Source organism: Solanum pennellii, chromosome 6, assembly GCF_001406875.1.
Source record: "Solanum pennellii chromosome 6, SPENNV200".
Classification (NCBI taxonomy): domain Eukaryota; kingdom Viridiplantae; phylum Streptophyta; class Magnoliopsida; order Solanales; family Solanaceae; genus Solanum; species Solanum pennellii.
In genome coordinates, this window is record NC_028642.1 from 371505 (window position 1) to 387023 (window position 15519).

Sequence of the window (15519 nt, forward strand, 5' to 3'; positions counted from 1 at the left end):
TGTGTGTGGATAATTTAAATATAATGTATTTGATTCATATAAATATAATCTATTCAATGTTGATTTAGATACATGTAATCTGTAATCTGTTCAGTGAATCTGGTTGAAATATATATATGTAATCGATTCAATGTATCTGATGTCGATATATATAACAATTTGTTAAATGTATAATGATAACTACTTACACGCAAAATATTCTATAATTTATTTATATATATAATAGGAAAAAATAAGTCATAGATACATCTAACTATATTGTATGTAGTAGAAGTCGAACTAAAACAACACAAGTACAAGGAAAAAATTATTCAATATCAATTTATTCATAGTCATCTTGATCATGAATGTGCGTTTTGACTTGAATGAATCTTTAAAAAAGTACAATATATAGAGCTCTTTTTTCGACTATTTTAAATTGTGAATTGATATATAATTATTTGAAAATATAAAATACATTAATATATATGATATGAATACTTAGTCTAATGAAATAGTTTTTGAATTCTTTTCTTTTTTATTCGAACCTCTACATCCTATCATAGTCATTGTTATACTACAAAAATTAGCCAAACAAAAATGTTTTATATCAAACTATTCACACTAATATAAACAACTAAAGGTTATCCATAGTGAATAAGTAAAAGATATGTGCATAGAACATGATTTTTTAAATTTATTTTTCATCGAATCAGTTTATTGAAAAAAATATATGACTGAAAATAAATTATCACTTAACTAGTGATTTTTTTTAATTTTTCAGTATATAATATTAATATTTAAGATTACAAGATTAACAGTCATTTTGATACATTTGATATAACTTTAATTTAAGATTACAAAATTCAAAAAAGAAATTATTTTATTAAATTTCGGATCGAATCAAATATAGTAGACAAATTGAAAGTTAAGAAAATATGTAATTATACCTCAATTTACATCTTGATCAAATACTAAATTTCATCAATTTGATGTAAACATATTGTGCTTTTTAACTTTAAAAATATGTTAATTTGTTAAATGGAAATCTTAGAGGAAGGAGACTTATTTAAAAGGCCATGTATACTTAATAGAAGAAAAAAAAATATTTATTAGAGTCCATTTAATAATAAAAAAAACATAAATTTCAACAAAAGTTCATCCATATATATACTCAAACAACTGTCACACGTTTTAAGCTGTGAGCATTAGTATTAATTAATAATTATTATTATTTGATATCACCACAAATTTTGTAAGTCCCTCTAGAAGAGATTCACTTTTTGACTCAATACAATCTTATATTTTAAGATATGTGATGTATATAATTGATTTTAATATTTGTATTAGTGATTAGAGACGAGTTTAGAAGGAAGTGAGGGTGTTTATCGAATAAATATAATTTTATATAAATCTTTGAAAGGAATAAAGATAGATTCAGTAATTTAGAGAATTTAAAATTCACCATAAAATTTCACGATCCACTAATACTGAACTCGTAATCTATAAATCACGAGAAGTCATATTTTCTAACTAAATATTAAATGAGAGATAATCATCATAAAGGATCAAAGTATTGCATTACTAGTTGTTAGAATAATGTCATCATTATTGTACTCAGATTAATTTACATTCTAAATTGGAGGAAGCTAATTCTAGTAATTATTTACTAATTATTGACTTAATGTTCACAAAAAAATTATTCAACACTGATTTTTCACTGGCAAGTGACTTTAATGTCTATATATTAAATCAATTACCACACAAAAGGTTATTGAATCAAAATTGGAATAATCGAGTTATAATTTGCAATGTAAACGTGTATATATCAAATTAGGACAAAAGGTGGATATACCTCTAATGAGAATCGAATTCAAACTTTAAAATAAATAAATAAATAATAATACATTTAACATGAAATCATTATTTATAATAATTTCGAACATATATAATTCAAATTGAAAGCAATATTCGCATTATGTTTGCATTTTTGAACTTGATGTGATACAAATTTATGTACGTCAAACCAAAACGAATAATAACTACCATGAACTTGAATTACTATATGCTTATTACTTTTTTTATTCAATTTATTTGTTTGATTTTAAGTTGATACGAAATTTGAAAAAATAGTACAAATTTTTAATCTTATGATCTTAAACTAAAGAAATATATGTGTACAAAAATATTTCTTAACCTTGTGATCTAAAATAAACTTATTGAAAATCAAAGTCAAGGAGTTGTTAAAATTTTAAAATATAAAAACATTCCAAGGGAAGTAAGACAACAAACAAACTAAATTTGAGAAGTTATTTTTTATTTTTTTAATAAATCTTTTTTTAGAATTGTTGAAGTATTTGATCAAACTCTTAACTCAAACACAAGAGTTTTTTTGTCGGGGTAAATTTATAACCTAATTTATGATGCACGTGGATTTATGATTTTTTAATCAAATTAAATATTTTATATCTATATAATTTGTCGATGTCGTACTTCAAAAAAATAAATAGATGATGAATTTGGTTTAAAATTAAATTATTTACCTAAAAGCATAAGGATTAATTCCTTCTTGATTTTTTTAATCTAAAAAAGAAAACAAATTCTCCAGTTGATAAGAAAAATTATTAGTTTCTCTTGCAATTTTTTTTTTCTTTTTTTAAAAGGTTGTGACAAAGACCAAGAACGTGGATGAGGTATTCCCCAAACAAAAAGCCATTTAAGTTTTAAGTTGTATGCGATGCAATTGGTGATCCTACACAATATAAAATTAAATTAATTGAATTTTAATTTAAATATTGGACATCAAACTAATTTTTTTTTCCTTAAGTTTATATATTAAAAAGTAGGATAATTAATTAGCACATCTCTCATGCAAGTATATATTATTTGTGGATTATAAAAAGTGCATATACACACATAAGCATAGTATATTTATTGACTATTTATTAGTGATATTTGAAAATCTTAAGAGTAAAAATTAAAAAAAAGAAAATTATTCTTTCTCAATTTATTAAGGTTGACCCCTGAATTACTGATTATGTTCCCTATCCAGAGAAAAGAAAAGAAAACACCGTGACATAAAAAATAAATAAAAATTTATAAATGTTTGAATGAGTTTATGGTTTATGATTTATATATTAAAAGTTATAAGATAGAAACTTAAATTTATGATTTATTTAAAAGTTAAATATTATAAAAATATCTTTAAATTATTTTAAATTAAAAATAAATAAAATAAATCAATTCAAACATGTTCCAAATTATTTTGGGATTATAGTGTTAGAATTATAAGCCATTAATTTTCTTTCCTGACTGACATAATTATGAAATATTCCACCTTATTTCGTTCTATTTTAAATTACTCCATCCATCTTTCAAATAAAATAAATTAATTCAAAAATTATTATCCTCATTAAGTTAGTTATAATATCAAAACAATTTAATCTACGTACTAAATAAATACAATCCTATAATTTGATCAAGTATTATATCAGTAATTTTTGGCTGAATATTAAAATCTTAAACATAACATTACATAAATTTATTTTAAGAATATATAAAATATTATTTCAAGAAAATAAAAGGCTAAACCAAACCATTATTTTAGTGGTCTGGTTTAGAGCAATGATTTTTAGTGGTTTAAAAGTTCCTTTCAGAAGGTCAGGAAAAAAAGTAGACCCCACTTTTTATGTTTTAAAATATTTAATTTTTTATTTGTAAATGTTATAAATTTTGATTGATATCGAATACTTTATCATCATATTAATTGAAAAAAATTATAATTTTAGTATATTTTTTTTAATGTTTTAATATTAAGTTTAAAATATTAAATTAATCTAATTAAATTCAACTTTAAAATTAACCAAAACTAGAGAAATAAAATGTGACAATTATTTTAAAATGAAGGAGTACTTTCATAATTTTTTTTGGTAAATTTATAAGATTTTATTTTTGTTAAAGGTGTCAAATTTTAATTAATCGAAACTACAAAACACATAAAAAGAAAACATCGCGTGTTAATAAGAAAAACAAAACGATTTTACTTGCTACTTGTTGACTACATAGAGACAGAAAAATAAAGCATCACACTATCAAAATATGTTCATTATTTTTGTTTCTGACGTTTGAAAAAAAATTAATTAGGTTATAAAATTAAAATAAATATTGATTACTTTTGAAATTAAAACTCCAATTAGTTATTTAATTCAACCAATTCAGATATACCTTTTTTCTATTGATACTTGTTTTATAAAGTAATTTAGAAATTCAACGGTTTCCAGCATTTAGCTATGTTTAGACAACTTTTTTATTTTTTTATTTTGGAAAAAATAAAGTAGTGTTCTCACATATAAAGTATTTAGTGTGGAAATGTTCTAAAAACTTTTTAGAAAAAAATTTGCACTAAATTATTTTTCTTCACTTAAAAGTTGTGGAAAACTTTATACAACCACCCCAAGTAAACTTGTTAAGAAAAGTTTATCGAGAAAAAAGTTAACATAGTTAATTGTCTCTTAAATATATATATATATTTTTATATGATATGTCTATTCAAAGATAAGTTTTGTGTAAATGTGTAGTAATTATTTAAAGTGGTTGGAGAAAAAAAATATTATGTGAGACAATCATCACATTTGCCTTTTTGTGAGAGATTAAAGAGATAATTATAAGCCTGAATCATTTGGTCATCTAATTTGTAATATATGTAAATTATATATAAATGAATATTTTTATAACTACACATGTAATATATTTTGATCTAGTAAATTAGTCGGTTGAAAGACATATAATAGAAAGAAAACTAATTATTCTCATTATCTTACTTTGGAGAGAGAATATATAAGTATTTTTTAGATTATGATTAAAATTTTGGAGACATATTTCAACTAAATTAAGGTCGTATTATCTCTAAATTTATTTTATATATAATATTGTACACCTTTTAATTTATGTGACACATCTCATGACTCCACGCAGTTAAGACGCGTGAAGTATATTTGGATTCCCTGTAAATTGAAAAAAATGTGCAAAATTATAAAAAATAAATTTAAAAAAAATAATAAAACCTTAATTTAATTAAAATATATCTCTAAAATTTGATTTTAGACTAAAATTTGATTTTAGAGAAATACTTCTGCCTTTTCCTTATTTTCGAAGAAAAAAAATGTTAAATGACATGTCATATTCATGGCTTTTAGCCTTGAAGGAGCAAGGCATTAACTAGGAAATGACAAGTTCTATTATTTACTCCTAGTTAGTTGTGTACCAAATAAATGAAGGAATTGTGTAGGTAACATTTCAATGTCTAAGAATTTTTCTATACTCAAAATTTAAAATTTAAAATTTGATTTTAAATAGTTTTATTCAGTGTATCATATTCGTTAGTAATTATTTTACCACAATTAGCCTTAGGTAAGTATTATAGTCATCAATCTTTAATTGTCATAATTTTCCTTTTCAACTATAAATTTTTTGACTAATATTTTATAATATATTTTTTTCATCATATTAATTTGTAAGAAAAATGTAATTTATAATACTTTTTATATAGTTCTTAAATATTTAATTTTTTATTTAAAATATTAAATTAATGTAATCTAATTTAACTTTGAAAATTAATCAAATTGACTTTTAAAAAATATAACATGACAAATAAGCACTTCTTTATTTTTAATTAAAGTCCCTCATTAGAATCTCTCTAGATACATTATCGCTTGTAATAGACAACGTTTTATTCTAATATTAAATTTTTTAAAATTTAATTAAATTCTAATATAAATATCGAATTCGGACAGATAGTCATTGGCATGCGGCTCGCGTGCACCTCCCTTAGGACACTTGGAATGAAGGCCGTGTTTCATTGCACATGCCCCTTTGTGCTTGTAAGTATTCAAGTAGGAATTTGTAGGTAGCAACGTGCCTTACACTTGTGTTGAAATCTTGACCCCTCTTTTTTTGGCTTTGTATGGAAAATATATGTTCCCTTTTAGTTGCTGGTCTACTCAATTTCATATACTTGAAAGTTCAAAGTTGGGGCCAAAGATATTAAATAGGACGGGTCTGTTAAAGAATGACAAAATTTTTTATATTGATGTGTTTATTTTTTATATGGTTTGAGCAATCTCTTTTTTTGAGCTAACTTTTGGGTATGAGTTAGGTTCAAGATCTATTTTAATAAGGGGTCAGAGCAGGGTCTATTTTATCCAATATTGTGTTGGAGCCTTCAAAATAAAAAATATCCACGCATCCGATGCTAAGCATTGACATGAGATGATCAGGGTGAAGTGTTAAAGAATGACAAAAGTCTCAAATTGGTGGTTAATGAGATGAGTAAACTCTTAATAATGTTTGGACAATCCTTATCCATTTGACTTAATTTTTGGGATGTGAGTTAGATCCAAGACCTAATTTAACCGGGTATTGGAGCAGGGCCTACGTCACCCGATGTTGTGTTGGGGCCTCCAAAATAAAGAATGTTCACGCACCAGATGCTAAGCATTGACATAAGGTGGATGGGTTGGGGTGTTAAATAATGACAAAAGTCTCATATTGATGGTTAATGAGATGAGTATACTGTGTATAAGGCTTGGACAATTCTTTTCTCTTTGAGCTAGTTTTGGGGTGTGACTTTTGAGTTAGACCCAAAACCTAATTTAACAGATTCATGTTGAGCTAAGAGTGGTGTAAAATGATACTCTTTCTTTGGAAAAAAAATTTCATAAAGTATATTACATAACGTGATATATGAAACAAAATGACACTATTTACTATTTGTTCGCTTGTTAGTTAGGGGGCTGATTTGGTAGTTTAAGGTTGAGGCTAAGCATTTTTGTTGCAAAATATAATATAAGCTTAAAATTATAGTTAAAGTAGAAGTTGAACTCAAAGCCTCTTTTAATTTAAAATTAGTTTGGATTAATGAGTCAAGAATATAAGTTACTTATATATATGATAATTGAACTTTTATTTTTTCTGTTATAAATATCGATATCATTTGTTTAAAAAATTTCTCTATACGCTACTATCATTTAACTTCTTATTAAGGTTTCAACGAAGATAAAATTTGACAAATAAACAATATGAATTAGGACCGCAACATGCAGAGTCAAGAGTTTGATTCCAATTAGTCTCTTGGGACATTACTAGTTAGTATGTGATTATTATATACATTCATTTTGATGAAGTTGATAAATTTCAAATATATTGTGATTGAAGTTGATGTATATAACAAAATTTGATGACATAATCTATATGATTAAATACTTATATATGTGATGGATATTTGGAGATATGTACATAAACATTTTCAAAGTTTAATTAAGTTAGGAATGCTTTAAAAAATATTTTATCACACATTCAAATATTGTAATATAAAATCTATGCAAATTAAAATTTAACAGGCTATCAATATATTCATCCTTTTATATATTATTAGCATGTATGTTTGTACAAAGACACATTTTTTGTATTTCCCATTTAGTGTTTAGAGCTCAAATTTCGAGAGTTCAAACCTAATTAAGGATGAAGCAGTTTCTGCATCATAATTCATGTCAGTGTACACGAAGAATTCAGTATTCAAAAATTAATTTGACTATTTTTCAAAGTTAAATTACATTACTCTAATTCGATATTTCAAATAAAAAATTAGATATGAAAAAACTATATAAAAAGTATTATAAATTATATTTTTTTACATATCAATATAATGAAAAAGTATATCATAAATATTAATCAAAATTTTTATTATTTGACTTTAATAAAGAAAATCGTAACAATTAAAAATGAATAAAAAGTATAATAAATTGCTTAGTTTGGGCAAGAAATTGATCCATATACTATGTCATAAAGGCAAAAATTATTTTCTTGTGCAGTAGGGAATGCACAATTATAGGTCCACGTTTTCTCACTTCCATTAAATGATGTCTTATACCAAAGGGAATCATAATGTTCTACTTGTGTCTTAATTAATATTTCGAGTTCGAGCTTTAAAAATAAAATTATTTCTAATATCATACAATATTTTAACATACAATAATGTAACTACATTATTTTAAAATGGAAAGTTATAAATTAATTAGCATATACTTATATACAAAATGAATGTAAAAAAGAAATACATACGAATTTCTATTATATGAACAAAAAGAATAATATAAAGATGTTCGAGTAAGATTATTTTATATGCATTAAACATAATAAATAAACATAATCCTTAATTTAATTTTATTGAATAATTATGTCCTCCTACTTTGAGTGTGCACAAGTAGACACTTAAAGTTGTATAAAATTGAACTAGTATATACACGTGTAGGACGTAAAATTGCTATATAGGATGTCATGTAGGACGAATGTATCTATTTTTTTAATTTTATAAAAGTTTAAGTGTCTACTTGTGCACATCTAAAGTTAAAGGTCATTGTTGCCAAGCGGAGCCAGAAATTTCATGAAGGGTGTCCCAGTATTAAAGTGAATCCGCTCTTCTTAAAAAGTGAAAAAAATAGTTTCTAGTGAGATTCGAACACACAAACACTTTAAGTTCGCGTGTCTTTACTCTTTCAAGGCGCCTGAAACCATCAAATTATATTATATTATTGTGTCAAGGGTGTCCAAAATATGTTATTTAGCCACTTGGTTTATTATTTTACTTGTATATGCTGCATAATTTTTTGACGAAGGTTGTCCAATCAGATACCCTGACATAAGGGTGGCTATGCCACTGTAATTGCCCGCTGACGCTAAGTTAAGAGTCATTATTATGTATTATGCTCATAAATTATTGAGTATTTCTCAAAGCTACAAAAAAAAAAATTTAGTAATTTTGAATTTAAATTTAAGACATACAATGGTTTAATCTCATTCATCTAAGTTCCAATATTCACGATCACTCCCTTAGCATATTTATTCATCTAATTAATCTTCAAATCTCATAGTAGTTTTTTTAGTGATGAAATTCATTTACATGAAACAAAATGCATTATTTAATTTAGTTAAAACCCCAGACACTCATTATCTTATAGAATCTTTTTTCTACTAATACTACTTTCTAAATTTTACCTTTGGGATATATGTTGGAAAAAAGTTGATTAATGATACCATAATTGACTTAAGTAAACCGCGTTATCATGATATATGGTAAACAAGTAAAAGTCATCTTCACGCAAACCTAAATATGTCTCAAATAATGAAATTGTTGTCATTTTATGGAACAAACATTATTATTCTCTAACTATACTACCAAGGGTTATCGTGTGAAAAATGAGATCACTTCACCCTTAATTAATAATTTGAACCACGAGAGAAGAGGAAGATGCAATAATGCCTATATATATTCAGTTCATCTAGACTTAATACTTTCAACGTGAAATTCACAAAATTATAATAATAAAAACTATAATAAATTCAATGCTAAAAACTTTAAACGTTGAGTTGTTAAAGCTTAATCCTGAATTGTCTATGATTATATTGTAAAAGAAATTGTTAAACTATGGGTCATAGGATACCCTAATCCAATACCCTATCCCCATTTAGGCACTTAACCCCCTTCCTCCTTTCTATTAACAACTTTTAAAGAAGAAAAAAGCAAAAGCTAAAAAAAAAGTAACCATTAGGCCATAACTAACTATAAACTTGTCTACTTACAAAAAGTTCATGATTTCTTTTTGATAAATATGCATTTTAATTTATATTACTATATATAACTACTAGCCAAAACAGGCAAAAAGGAATCTCCATTATATATAATTGCTCCAATGGTATAAAGCATATACCCAATCAAGATAATAAACTATTGATACATATAAATTAAACCCACACACTACCACTAATGAAGGATTTAGCGACAATAATATAATTATCGCTATATTATATTTAGTAACATGATAAATATGTGTGTTTTTAGTCAATTCTCTAAATAAATGTCACTAAAAAATTTAACAACTCTGAATATAATTACATTAATCCAATTATCATTAAACATTATTATTGCTAAAGAGAGATATACTATAACTAAATATTTTTTAAAAAAAATTAGTATTATAGTGATATTTTAATAGTGTGGATTTGGACCATAAATAGACATGTATCAATATTATGTATCCAAATTTAATCTAATCCGCTCATTTACCAACTATCAATAATAAACTATATATCTCCGTCTCAATACAATAAATCAAAAGAGAAATTCCACCACAGGGAAGTAGGGGTATATGCAACGATTTAATTTCTTGAATGAGATTTTTTAGATGTCTCAGAAATAAGACCTTTAACTATATATTATAACCTTCATTCTCTTGATCCGATAATATTCCTCATTAATAATCACTAGTGAGCTTCTAGAAGAAAAAAGGCTATATGTAAAGGCTTCGATTATTCTATCGAATATCGGTGGCTGAGCGAGAAAATTAATGAACAATATATAAATTTTATTCTTAATTAGAAAAAAATGTATATAAAATTAAATATATATTCATATTATATAACTGATATCTATCCTTTGTATATGATATAATTTTTCAACGAAGAATATAATAAGACCACCCTTCCTAAAGGTGGCTTTATCCATGTTGAGTATTGATAGTATGTACACCAAGTGTTTGGTGCATAAGTAGGTGTATGCCGGCAAAAATTGAAAAGGAAATCTTTCTATAATATGGTCAAAGATTGACTTTATATATGAAAAAGTGATCTTCTTTGTCTTTGCAACAAGAACTTGTGGGACATTAATTAAAGACTAGATATTTTCATGTATCCCATCAATTTATTTATTTTTTCTAAAAAGAAAAAAAAAAGTTATTAGAAGACTACCTAGAGTTGTATTAAAAGGTAAAAGTAGATGGAAAGAGACTTAACAAAGTTAATGTAAGTCAAGAGAATAGTCAAATATAAACCTTTCAAGCAGAATTATTGCAAACCACCAACATTAATCATGTTTTAACATTTTGTAGTGCTTTGGGATTAGCAGTAATCCCAAGTTGGTAAATTTTGGTATGGTCATTGTTATGATGAAGAAATGTTGTTATAAAGCAATAATAATTTTTGGCATAAGTTTTTTTGGCAACTTAAGTTCTTTATCTTTTTGCACCCCTTGAAAATTATTACTTCTTTTTTGGCCATTGCTACTCTAACAAATAAATGATTTTTTTAATAATTATTTATTATAAGTAATATATTGTTATATTATATTTAACAACAATAATAAATATGAATATTGATAATGATCACTTTATATACAGCGGCGTAGCTGGCATCCAATTGGAGACCATTCATCGAAAAATTATGATGTATATGTATGTCAAAATCTACATTTAAAGAATATGTATTTGAAATTGGACATTCTTGACAAAAACTATGTCATGGTAATGAGTGTCTATTTGAATGAAGGAGCATCGATTCATACCCCAAATAGCACAATATTTTCTTTTATTTTATTTGATAGTCACCCATCATTATTCTTGGACACCCTCAATAAATTTTTTGACCCCGTCATTATTCATATAAATGTTGTTAAAATTTTTAATGACTCTAGATGTAACTATGTTAACTCAATTACTAACAAAGATTTTTACAATAGTAATTACTATACCGCTAAAAGAAAAATCTATTGTCAGTGGATGCCTCTTTTACTGTGGTGGCTCTGTGTGAGAGTAGGAAGAAACACTTAAATATTTTGCTCATTTAACGAAAATATGATAGTTGATAGTAGGGGTATCAAATCGGTGGATTGAGTTATTGAAGATACTTAATGGGTTGATATAAAAATTAAGTAGGGTCCTGACCCGCTCAACTTACTTTGGGCTCAAGTGAGCTCAAAAATGAGTTGTGTGCTGACCCACCCAATTTGACCTGCTTAATTTCAATTATTTTATATATTGTTATTTAAGTTTTATATTCACAATTTGAGTTTAACTCAAGAAAATTTAAAATCCAAATGGATAGATAAATCCTAAAAAATATAAAATAGATAGTGATTCATCCTTCAATAGAGTAACATACATTACATCAATGCAAATAAAGAATCTTAAAACATACTGAAATTGAAGATTAAATTGGGCTTGATTGAGGTTTCTCTTAAATTGAGTTAAGACTTTATGAATTGAGAGATTAAACATAATTTAAATTATCTTAAACCCAACACTTAAACAAATTGGACGGATTATCAATAGCTAGGCTCATTTTTTGCAACCTAATTTATAACATTTCTCTTGTATTGTGTTCCAATCAATGCTACAATATTTATACAAAGCTTTTAACTTTCTTGCTTAGCATTTAATGTTTATTTATAAGAGGACACCATAAAAATATTCACTATCTTTTCATTAAAAAATGTTGGATGATTATTTTTATAATAAAAATAATAATCAATATCTTCATACAAAAGAACTAGGAAGCTTCCCAATATTTTAGGGAGTATCTGTTTTTCAATATACGTTTTTTCAATTATTGAGAAATGAATGAAAAAATTATGTTCTATTATGTAATGCTATTTTTTTATATGTCAACTAGCCTATGTAATTAATTTTTGAATGAATGACTAAATGGGTTAAAAATCCTTCAATTAAGGGATAATTAGGGCTTGAATATTGGCCTATCCAATTTATAAAAGAGATTTTTTAAAAATGGATATAGTTTAAGCCTTATTAACAATATATAATTATAGTTTAGGTCTTTATCATTCATAGCAATTCTATGATATATTAGGTAAATAAATCAATAATTTTTTTTAAATGTCAAATGCCTGTATTTATTGTATTCATACGAGCATTTAGGGTGTATCGATGAATACAGCCCGGATGTATACAAAGATACATACAAACAACAAAAAATACAAGAGACTATTCATTTTTATTTGTATTCATTCACTTCTATTGTCCATGAGCATATTAAAGTTGTATCGACGAATACATTTTAGGTATATACGAAGATATAAAAATACTTTATGCATCTCATTTTATGTGACATAATTTTTTTTTAGTCCATCTCAAAAAAGAATGTCACCTTACTATAACTACAATGAGAAACAATTACCTTTAAAATTCTTCTTTTACCCTTGATGAAATGATGTATTTACAAGCACACAAAATTTTAGAATTATTTTAAACCATAAATTCAAAAATCTTCATTTTCCTCAAATATCATGTCAAGTCAAACAATACCACGTAAAATGAGATGGAGGGAGTAAAATATAGAAGACCGCTCTTGTATGACTTATATTTCTTCGTTCTAATGTAGAAAATACAGAGATAGTATATTTTATTAAAAATATACATAAAATATATGTCTATACACAACATATACATTATATGTGCTATGTATATAGTGTCATAACAACAACATATGTTCATTAAGGCTACTATTTTAGAACAAAGTTTGATTTATCTTTTCTTTCATTCATGAGTTTGTCTATGCAATCGAATATAATATGAATTAAATATTTGTTGTGTTTTCAAAAACAGCAAATGTTTGGTGGAAAATGTTGGTCAAAGATACACTCTTTTAATAGAGATTGCATTAAATTTTGTAGACCATCTTCACATCTAATTCAACTTAACGTCCCGTGGAGGGAATGGGTGCTTTTATTAAATTTCCTTATCTTGACTACTACTAAGATTAATTTGGGATTTCAACAAAAAAATTGTGAAAAAAGAACTCCTTTTCAATTTAAATTTTAATTTAAAAATATGACAAAGTACATAAATCTCATATATTCATAGGTTAATTACATTCTATTTACAAAGTTTTTCCAATTACAAAAAAATTTATTTTTCATCGCTCGCGGATACACTACTTTGTTGTCGGATACATTATATTGCAAATGATACATTACTGAAGATTCAGTTGTGTCAGACACATTCATATGTTGTCGGATACATTTCTTAAGATTCTTTTGCATCATAAACATTTCAAATACATTTGACTCCAGATAAATAGTCTTTCAAATAAATAAAAGTGACTGTATGTATCAGATACTAAAATATAATGAAATTTGTCATAGTTATGTATCAGATACATAATTATGAACATGATTCATAATGGGAGGGATGTATCCGAGATTAGGAGAAAGAGAAGGAAAAAAGAGATCTTTGTAATTTTTAAAAATGGTTGAAAATTTAGAGATTATGATATTTATTAAGTTATGTATTTATATAATTTTTCCTTTAATATAAGTTACGCGTCAACATAGATTTATGTGTATCTTGACTAGTTTATTGAATACTTGTATTCTTTCACCGGAACAAATTAAATACCTATAGTAGCTGAGATTTATCGGAATATTTCTCTCCATACATACAATTAGTATAGCACTACGTGGATACATAGGCCAATATTGCTTGAAAATAATACAAAAGTAATAAGTTTGAAAAAGTCATTTCATTAGTTAAAATTCTTTAACTTATGAATTTTAAGTATTTATAAGTTAAAAGCGATAAGTACATTTAAATAGGTTGTAAAGCTTTATACGCCTCGGAAGGAAATTACAAGAGGATACAAAACATGATTTCTACGCCTCGAAAGGAAATTATAGGAGATAGAAACAACATGATTTGTACACCTTGAATGGAAATTTACATGAATATTGATGAGAAAAGTTGAAATTTTTTTTTTTTACAAAAATTGTAAGTTATCTTACAATGTGTCAAATAAATGAAAAACCTGAACGTTTAAGAAAAATACATAGTGATCTATAAGGATTACCCTTATAGGCTAAACACATCCTCTCAAGGGATTAAAAACTATATTATTTTGAACTTTATTATTTCTTTCTTGATTAATGATTTTTGAGGTTGTTGATATATACATCCTAACCAATTTAAATAAAGAAAATTACGAAATTCTTCAAACTCTTCTATCAATATAATTCTTTAGATATATAATCCAAACTCTCTTATAAATCACATTTGAGATACAATTTTAACTCTTTTATTATTCAATAACTAAGGGTTCGTTTGGTGGTTGGATAACAACATCAATTTTCGTATAAGTTATACAAAATTTGGTAGATAAATATGTAATATGGTGTTCATGTATAAGATTAATACGATGTTTGATTAACAATTTAGAAACAACATGAATTATGCACATATTTATTATAAAGTAAATCTATATATTATTTTATGCATGATATAATGTAAAATAACTATTATATGAATAACTAGTACCTGCATGAAATAATACATAAATTTTTAAGCCTCTTTTATACTTCCAACTCCATATAGTTGTTGGAGCCACAAGAGCCCAACCAGTCACTGATAATAACCCAAGTGGCCCATTTACTTGATCTAGGCTAGGTATTAGTTTGGCCTTTTGCCTTTTGCTTAAGGAAAATTTAGGGTAAATGACATAAATCATATACTTTAAAGGTAAAATTATCGTTTGTCCCTTATAAGTTTATAATTACAGAAATTTTTCAATTTGATACAATAATATAAGCGTGATATATTAGTCTGATGCACGAGATACATTACATTTTATACATGATATACTAATCTGATGCGCGATATTGTGTAGAAATTAATCTACACATATTAGACCATGATATGACGTTAC